Source organism: Triticum aestivum, chromosome 3B (assembly GCF_018294505.1).
Source record: "Triticum aestivum cultivar Chinese Spring chromosome 3B, IWGSC CS RefSeq v2.1, whole genome shotgun sequence".
Lineage (NCBI taxonomy): Eukaryota > Viridiplantae > Streptophyta > Magnoliopsida > Poales > Poaceae > Triticum > Triticum aestivum.
Window position 1 is genome coordinate 84,116,393 of NC_057801.1, and position 8,612 is coordinate 84,125,004.

The following is an 8,612-nucleotide window of genomic DNA, read 5'->3' on the forward strand; positions in this document are numbered from 1 at the left end:
AAACACCTTTGAAGATTTTCAGGAAAGCTTGAGAATCAAGGCGAGTAATAAAAGTAACTTTTAATTACCCGAAGTGAAGAACACGACGAACTGAGAAGAACAAATGGGAAGTTCGTCAGGTTAGATCTTCCTTGCCCTAACTTGGCGGAGGAAGACAGCTACGGCGGCGGCGGAGTGAAGATTTCCGCAGTCGGCGTGAGTACGACGGCGACGAGGTCGAGGCAGCGAAGCTCTTCCTCACCGGCGATGATGGAGTAGCGGCGGCGCTAGGGTTTGAGGAGCTCGAGCGGGAGAGAGAGGTCGAGCGGAGTAAATGAAGTGAGGAAGGGGAGAGGGGTATTTATAAACACGGTGAAAAACTGTTCGCCCGAAGATTTGGGACGAACGTGCCCCTGCCCTTTCTCCTTCACGCGACATGTGTCACCCACGTACTGTGTAGTGGAGATCGTGTACGATCGTGGGTGAATAGAATAATGCATCGTGGGATGCGGAACAGTTGGAGTAGCAAAACCAAAAATTTGGATAAGATTTGTTTTAAAGTTTCGTTCGCAATTTCTTCAGCTGACCAGAACATAGTGAAGATTTTGAACGAGTTTCAAATAGAACACACATGAAGAATTTGTGAATAGATTAGGTTGAGTATAGCATAGAGGGGGAAGGGTCCGATCACATTCACTTAGCAGAAAAAGCAACTTGAAGAAATAGCTATAAGTGAATGCTGTAGAGGACATAAACTCACATATATATAGCCAACGAAGAAAAATGAAGGAAACGGTGAAGATTTTGCAAAGTTGAAGAATTTGAGAAACTGAAGAATTTCAAAAAAATTAAGAAAAACTCAAATTGAAGATTTTCAACTTTTTGTGGTGGCGTGACCCACCGTATAAGAATGATGATTTCAGACACCGCGTACAATTGTCGTAGGGCTTTGAGAATCAAATTCTTCATTAATTTCTTCACACTTAGAGTGTTATTCTTCATTGATTGAAGAAAAACATTTCTTCATGTGTTGCACATCTAAGTCATCAATTTTGCATAAGTGTTAGGATGTGTGTCCTTTTCAAAGAACATTCGAAGATTCTAAGATATTTAGCTCACACCGCAACTTGCTAAATATCTTCTCATCCAAGGGCTTAGTGAAGATATCAGCTAGCTATTCTTCAGTCTTCACGTGCTCGATGGAGATGTCGCCCTTCAACACATGATCACGAAGAAAATGATGACGAATCTGAATGTGCTTTGTCTTCGAGTGCTGAACTGGGTTGTGAGCAATCTTGATGGCACTCTCATTGTCACAGAGGAGAGGCACATTCTTCACATTGGCACCATAGTCCTTGAGTGTTTGCTTCATCCAAAGCAGTTGAGCACAGCAAGAACCAGCAGCAATGTATTCAGCTTCCGCAGTGGACAGTGATACACAGTTCTGTTTCTTCGAGGACCAACAGACCAAAGATCGTCCGAGGAAATGACAAGTGCCAGAAGTTGACTTGCGGTCCACACGATCACCAGCATAGTCAGAGTCAGAATATCCAATGAGATCAAAAACAGTGCCCTTGGGGTACCATAATCCTAGTGTTGGTGTGTGGGCTAGATATCGAAGAATATGCTTCACAGCCTTATGGTGTGATTCCTTCGGTGCAGCTTGAAATCGGGCACACATGCAAACACTAAGCATTATATCTGGCCCAGATGCACATAAGTACAATAAAGAGCCAATCATGGAGCGGTATACCTTGTGATCGAAGTCAATACCATTTTCATCAGTGCATAGATGGCCTTTTGTGGGCATAGGAATATTTACGCCTTTGCAATCTTGCATGCCGAATTTCCTCAGTACATCTTTGAGGTATTTCTCCTGAGATATGAATATGCCATTGCGCTGTTGACGAATTTGAAGACCTAAGAAGAATTTCAACTCTCCCATCATAGACATTTGATATTCTTCACTCATCATGTAGGCAAATTCATCACTATAACGTTGGTCAGTACAGCCAAAGATAATATCATCAACATATATTTGGCACACAAACAGTTCACCATCATATGATTTAGTAAAGAGAGTAGGGTCGAGTGAACCGGGTGTGAATCCATTCTTCACGAAGAATTCCTTCAATGTATCATACCACGCCCGAGGGGCTTGCTTGAGGCCATAGAGGGCCTTATTAAGTTTGAAGACTTTGTCAGGATTCTTTGGATCTTCAAAACCTGGGGGTTGAGCAACATATACTTCTTCCTCAAGCTTACCATTGAGGAACGCACTTTTCACATCCATTTGATATAAGATGATATCATGATGATTAGCATAAGCAAGTAATATGCGAATAGCCTCAAGTCTAGCAACAGGTGCAAAAGTTTCATCGAAATCAATTCCTTCAACCTGTGTGTAGCCTTGAGCTACCAATCATGCCTTATTCCTTACCACAAGGCCATTTTCATCTTGCTTGTTGCGGTAGATCCACTTTGTGCCAATGATATTATGCTTGCGAGGATCTGGACGTTTGACCAATTCCCAGACATTGTTGAGCTCGAACTGATGTAATTCTTCTTGCATAGCCTGAATCCACTCCGGCTCCAAAAATGCTTCATCTACCTTAGTGGGCTCTGTGATAGAGACAAAAGCATAGTGCCCACAAAAGTTAGATAAATGTGAAGCTTTTGAGCGTGTGAGAGGACCTGGCGCTTCAATGTCATCGATGATCTTGTCAACTTGTACTTCTTTTGCAACGCGAGGATGAGCTGGTTGTCGCCGAGGTACTTGATCATTTTCCTCAGCACCATTGTCTTTAGCATTATCTTTAGGTGCGTCAGCTCGACGTTCTTCGCGTACTAGAATGAATTCTTCAGCAGATTCTTCAGTAGGAATGACATCCTTAGTTGCCTTGAATTTGATAGAATCCTCAGGTGCTGGTTCATCTGACACAGAAGGTAGGTGCTCTCTTTGCGAGCCATTAGTTTCATCGAACCGCACATCTACAGTTTCAACAATCTTGTGATGAGCGATGTTGAAGACTCTGTAGGTGTGCGAGTCCTTTCCGTAACCAAGCATAAAACCTTCATGTGCTTTCGGTGCAAATTTAGAATTGTGGTGAGGATCTCTAATCCAACATTTTGCACCGAAGACTTTGAAATAACTCACATTGGGTTTCTTGTCAGTGAGGAGTTCATAGGCCGTCTTCTTGAAGAATTTGTGAAGATATACTCTGTTGATGATGTGGCACGCAGTATCAATTGCATCAATCCAAAAACGATGAGGCGTTTTGTATTCATCAAGCATAGTGCGAGCCATCTCAACTAGAGTTCTGTTCTTGCGCTCCACGACGCCATTTTGCTGAGGAGTATAAGGAGCAGATAACTCATGAGTAATACCAAGTTCATCAAGATAGTCATCAAGACCGGAATTCTTGAACTCAGTTCCATTATCACTTCTGATGTGTTTGATCTTCACACCAAAGTTGGTTGAAGCCCTCGAGGAAAATTGTTTGAAGACTTCCTGCACTTCATGTTTGTAAGTAACAATGTGTACCCATGTATATCGAGAGTAATCATCAACAATGACAAAACCATATAGAGATGCAGCATTAGAGAATGCTGAGTAATGATTAGGTCCGAAGAGGTCCATGTGAAGCAATTCGAATGGACGAGTAGTGGTCATGATAGTCTTTGCTGGATGCTTGGCCTTGGTCATTTTTCCAGCTTCACAGGCTCCGCATAAGTGATCCTTGAGGAATTTGACATTCTTAATGCCAATGACATGCTTCTTCTTCGCAAGCGTGTGCAAATTCCTCATGCCTGTGTGACCAAGTCGTCGATGCCATAGCCAGCCTTCTGAAGCTTTTGCAAGTAGACACACGGATGGTTGTGGTCCTGTAGAGAAATCAACAATATACAAATCTCCTCTCCTAAAGCCTTTGAAGACTTTGGAATTGTTAGCTTCCATAATCACAACACAGCGATACTTGCCAAAGACAACAACCATATCAAGATCACAAAGCATTGAGACTGACATGAGGTTGTATCCTAAGGACTCAACAAGCATGACTTTGTCCATGTGTTTATCCTTAGAGATCACAACCTTACCAAGACCCAATACCTGACTTTTGCCTTTGTCAGCAAAGATGATATGCTTCAGATGTGACGGTGATAAGGGAGCATCTATCAAAAGATTCTTGTCGCCAGTCATGTGATTTGTACATCCACTATCGAGGACCCATTCAGTGGTTTTGGGTTGATCATCCTGCAGATGAATTAGTGTAACTTACAATCTCATATGCTTCATCAGTGAAGAATATGATATCAAGTTCATCAAATGAATTTCATCAAGCGGTAAATAGATATAGCAGTAGGAGGACGTGTGAAATGAAAGTTCATTTCATCATGGTTAGTCTGCGTCCTTTCAGGCAATTTTGTCAGGTCCCCAGCAAATTCTTCAGACGTTAAGGCATGTCTGGAGACCTGACCCTGCAGAAGAGACTAGTTCTTTTTCTTCACCACCCACATCTGAAGGGGTGGCAAAGAGTTCATCACTCTGCGAGCACACTACGAGAATGGTGGCATAGAAGCCAAACCATCTTGTTTCACATAAGAGGGGTTAGGGTAAGTATATGAATAAGCAGAGAAATTCTCCGAGGACTTATGAACATAATGATTTGAAGAATAATGTGCATATTCATAGCCGTTAGCTCTACCCTGCGAAACAGAGTTGTTAGCACGATGATGATCATATGAGGACTTTGATCCAGTTGAGGAATTTGATCCATGTGAGGAATTTTGTACGTATGAGGACTTGGATCCATATGAAGAATTTGATCTGGGGTTCCTATTCTTCTCAGGTGGTGTCATGAGGACATTCACCTGAAGACTTTCAACATAACTTTTGGGAACCCAGATTTTCTTCATAGGGGAACCGTTCCTGCAGTTAGTCCCAACATATCTAGCAAATACTTCACCATTCTGATTTTTGAACAGTTTATAGTTGGAGTCAAATGACTCATCAAAAGAATGAGGAGATTCACATGTAAAGCCAGATAACATGGATGGATCAACTGGAGGTCCCTTTGCAGCAACCCATGAGGTTTTGGGGTACTGCTCAGGTTTCCAATATGTTCCATCAGCATTAAGTTTCCTCTCAAAGGCAATACCCTCTTTCCTAGGGTTTCTATTGAGGATCTGCTTTTTGAGCACATCACAAAGAATTTGATGCCCTTTGAGGCTTTTGTACATGCCTGTCGTGTACAGTTCCTTCAGCCCTGCATCGTCAGTGATACTAGCAATGTCCTCAGATGAGGAATTAGTGATAGCAGAGGCAGGTGAAGAATTTGTAACAGTTGAAGCATTTAAACATTCAGGTGAAGAATTAGCAGATTCACGTTCAATGCATTTTAAGCATGGAGGAACAAATTCTTCCTGAGAAGTGCTGATTTGTTGAGCAAGTAATGAATCGCGCTCCTTCTGAAGATCTTCATAACTCACTCTTAGCTTTTCAAGATCTTGCTTTCTTTGAAGAAATTCATAAGAAAGTTTCTCATGATCAGATAAGAGAGTGTTATGATGACTTTGAAGGTTATCAAACCTAGACTGAAGTCTCTGAAGATTTTCAGTCAAGGCTTTAGTGCGATCCATTTCTTCACCCAACATATCATCACTTTTGTCTAGCATGTTTTGAACCTTTTCAAAAGCCCTTTGTTGTTTTACAGCAATCTTAGCAAGTTTAGAGTAGCTGGGCTTGAGATTCTCATCAGATTCATTTTCACTAGATTCAGAGGAGGTGTACTTGAGTACCTTTGCACCTTTTGCCATGAAGCAATAGGTGGGAGCATAGTCATCATTATCTTCATCAGGCTTGTCAGTGGAGTCAGTTTCTTCAGTGTTGAAGATGGACTTGCTAACGAAAGCAGTAGCAAAGGCCAGACTCGCCACACCAGATTCGGATTCTTCAGACGCCTCCTGTTCCTCATTTTCCTCAGATTCAGCTTCAGAGTCCATTTCCTTGCCAATGAATGCCCGAGCCTTCTTAGAGCTGCTCTTCTTGTGAGATGAAGACTTCGAGGATTTTGATGACGAAGATTTTGATGATTTCTTCTTCTTCTTCGCATCATCAGAACTGTAATCCTTGTATTTCTTCTTCTTCAATTCCTTTTCCCACTGAGGACAATCTTGAATATAATGACCAGGTTTCTTGCATTTGTGGCACAGTCTTCTCTTATAGTCACTTGATGAGGAATCACTACTTCTTGAGGATTTTCCAAAGCGACCACGTCTTGAGAACTTCTGGAATTTCTTCACGAGCAGTGCTAGCTCCTGACTCAATTCTTCAGGATCACCAAGGCTACTACCAGAGTCCTCACATTCAGACTCAGACACAACCTTGGCCTTCAGGGCACGTGGTTTGCCATAGCTCGAACCATAGAGATCTCTCTTTTCAGCAAGCTGGAACTCGTGAGTATTTAGCCTTTCAAGGATATTGGCAGGATCAAGAGACTTGTAGTCAGCCCGTTCTTGTATCATCAGACCCAGAGTATCAAATGAGGAATCAAGCGATCTCAACAGTTTCTTCACCACCTCATGGTCAGTGATGTCAGTGGCACCGAGGGCTTGAAGCTCATTTGAGATGTCAGTGAGGCGATCAAAGGTTTGTTGGACATTTTCATTGTCGAGTCTTTTGAAGCGGTTGAAGAGATTCCGAAGAACATCAACACGAGAGTCACGCTGAGTTGAGACTCCTTCATTCACTTTGGACAGCCTATCCCAGATAAGCTTAGCAGTTTCCAAAGCACTCACTCTTCCATACTGTCCTTTACTCAGATGGCCACATATGATATTCTTCGCTTGAGAATCGAGTTGCTTGAATCTCTACACATCGGTAGCGTTCAGTGAGGGTGAAACTGAGGGAACACCATTTTCCACAACATACCATAGATCGTTGTCAATTGCCTCGAGATGCATTAGCATCTTGTTTTTCCAGTAGGGGTAGTCTGTTCCATCAAAGGTAGGACACCCAGCCGAGACCTTGATCATACCTGCGGTCGACATAACTAAAACTCCAGGTGGTTAAACCAAAATCACACAGAACAAGGGAGTACCTTGCTCTGATACCAATCGAAAGTGCGTTATGTCGACTAGAGGGGGGGTGAACGATTTTTATGAATTCTTCACTGAGGAATTTGCCGGTGAGGAAATTCCTTAGCGAAGAACTATTAGCAGCGGAATAAGTATTCGGAAGTAAGCATAACAGAATACAAGCATGGTCATCATGATGAAATGAGGACTAGCACAGAGTACAGAAAGCGTAATCACAGGATAACACAAGATGAAGACAAACAGACAGAAGAAATTGAACTGAGAAAATTGAGAAAGTCTTCAGTCAAAGTCTTCAAACACAGATATGAACAAACACTCAACACAATAATGAGGAAATGAAAGGGTTGAGGAAATAGAACCAGTAGGTTGGTGAAGACAATGATTTGGTAGACCAGTTCCAACTGCTGTCTCAGCTGTACGTCTGGTTGGAGCGGCTGAGTATTTAAACTCAAGGACACACAGTCCTGGACACCCAGTCGCTGAGCACGCAGCTCAGGACACCCAGTCCTCACCGTATTCTCCTTGAACTAAGATCACACAGATCCCGTCCAATCACTCATGGTAAGTCTTCAGGCGACTTCCAAACCTTCACAGACTTGGTCACTCGGCGATCCACAATTCCTCTTGGATGCTCTAGACCTTGACGCCTAACCGTCTGGAAGAAGCATAGTCTTAAAAGGTAACAAGCGTCGGATCCACGCAGGATCAATTTCTTCAGTGATGCTCAATTACTTGGGTTTGTAGGTGTTTGGGTTTGGGGTTTTTCCTCACTTGATGATTTTCGCTCAAAGTCCTCGGAGGATGGGTTGCTCTCAAATGACAAGTGTCAAGTTCTCTCGAAGCAGCCAACCAGCTAGTGGTTGAAGGGCGCGGCTATTTATAGCCTAGGGAGCAGCCCGACATGATAAGACATAAATGCCCCTCAATGATATGACCGTTAGGTGGATAAGATATTTTGGGACAGCTGGCGCGCAGCACAACAACGGTTGGAAATTTGACTCTCAAATTCCTCAGGGCTATCATGTTCCTCACTGTGTAGGTAATTCGCACTGGCGAATTCCTAACTCCTCAGTCAGAACAAATTCATCAGCGACCAGAAGAACTTCGTCTCTGTCACTGAAGAAAGTGACTGAACTGTATGAGATTTCCAAAGGCTTCACTCGAAGGGATTGGTAGGTGTAGGATTTTGAGTTGAGCATCACATGGAAATTTTTCCTTAGTATTTCCTCGACCCCCTTTAACAGTACGGTGTTTCCTATGACTCAAGAAAGAGAAAATGAAACTACGAAAACAAAAGTCTTCACGCTTCATGTTCCACAAATGAATACCAAGTCTTCAAGGTCACACCAATTTCTTCACTTTCAAAGTCTTCAGAAAGTCTTCAGAATATCAAAGTCTTCAGTTGAAGAACTTCATTTTTAGGGGTCGACTTTCTCTGTAAATATCAAACTCCTCATAGACTTATAGACCTGTGTACACTCACAAACGCATTAGTCCCTTAACCTATAAGTCTTCAATACACCAAAATCACTAAG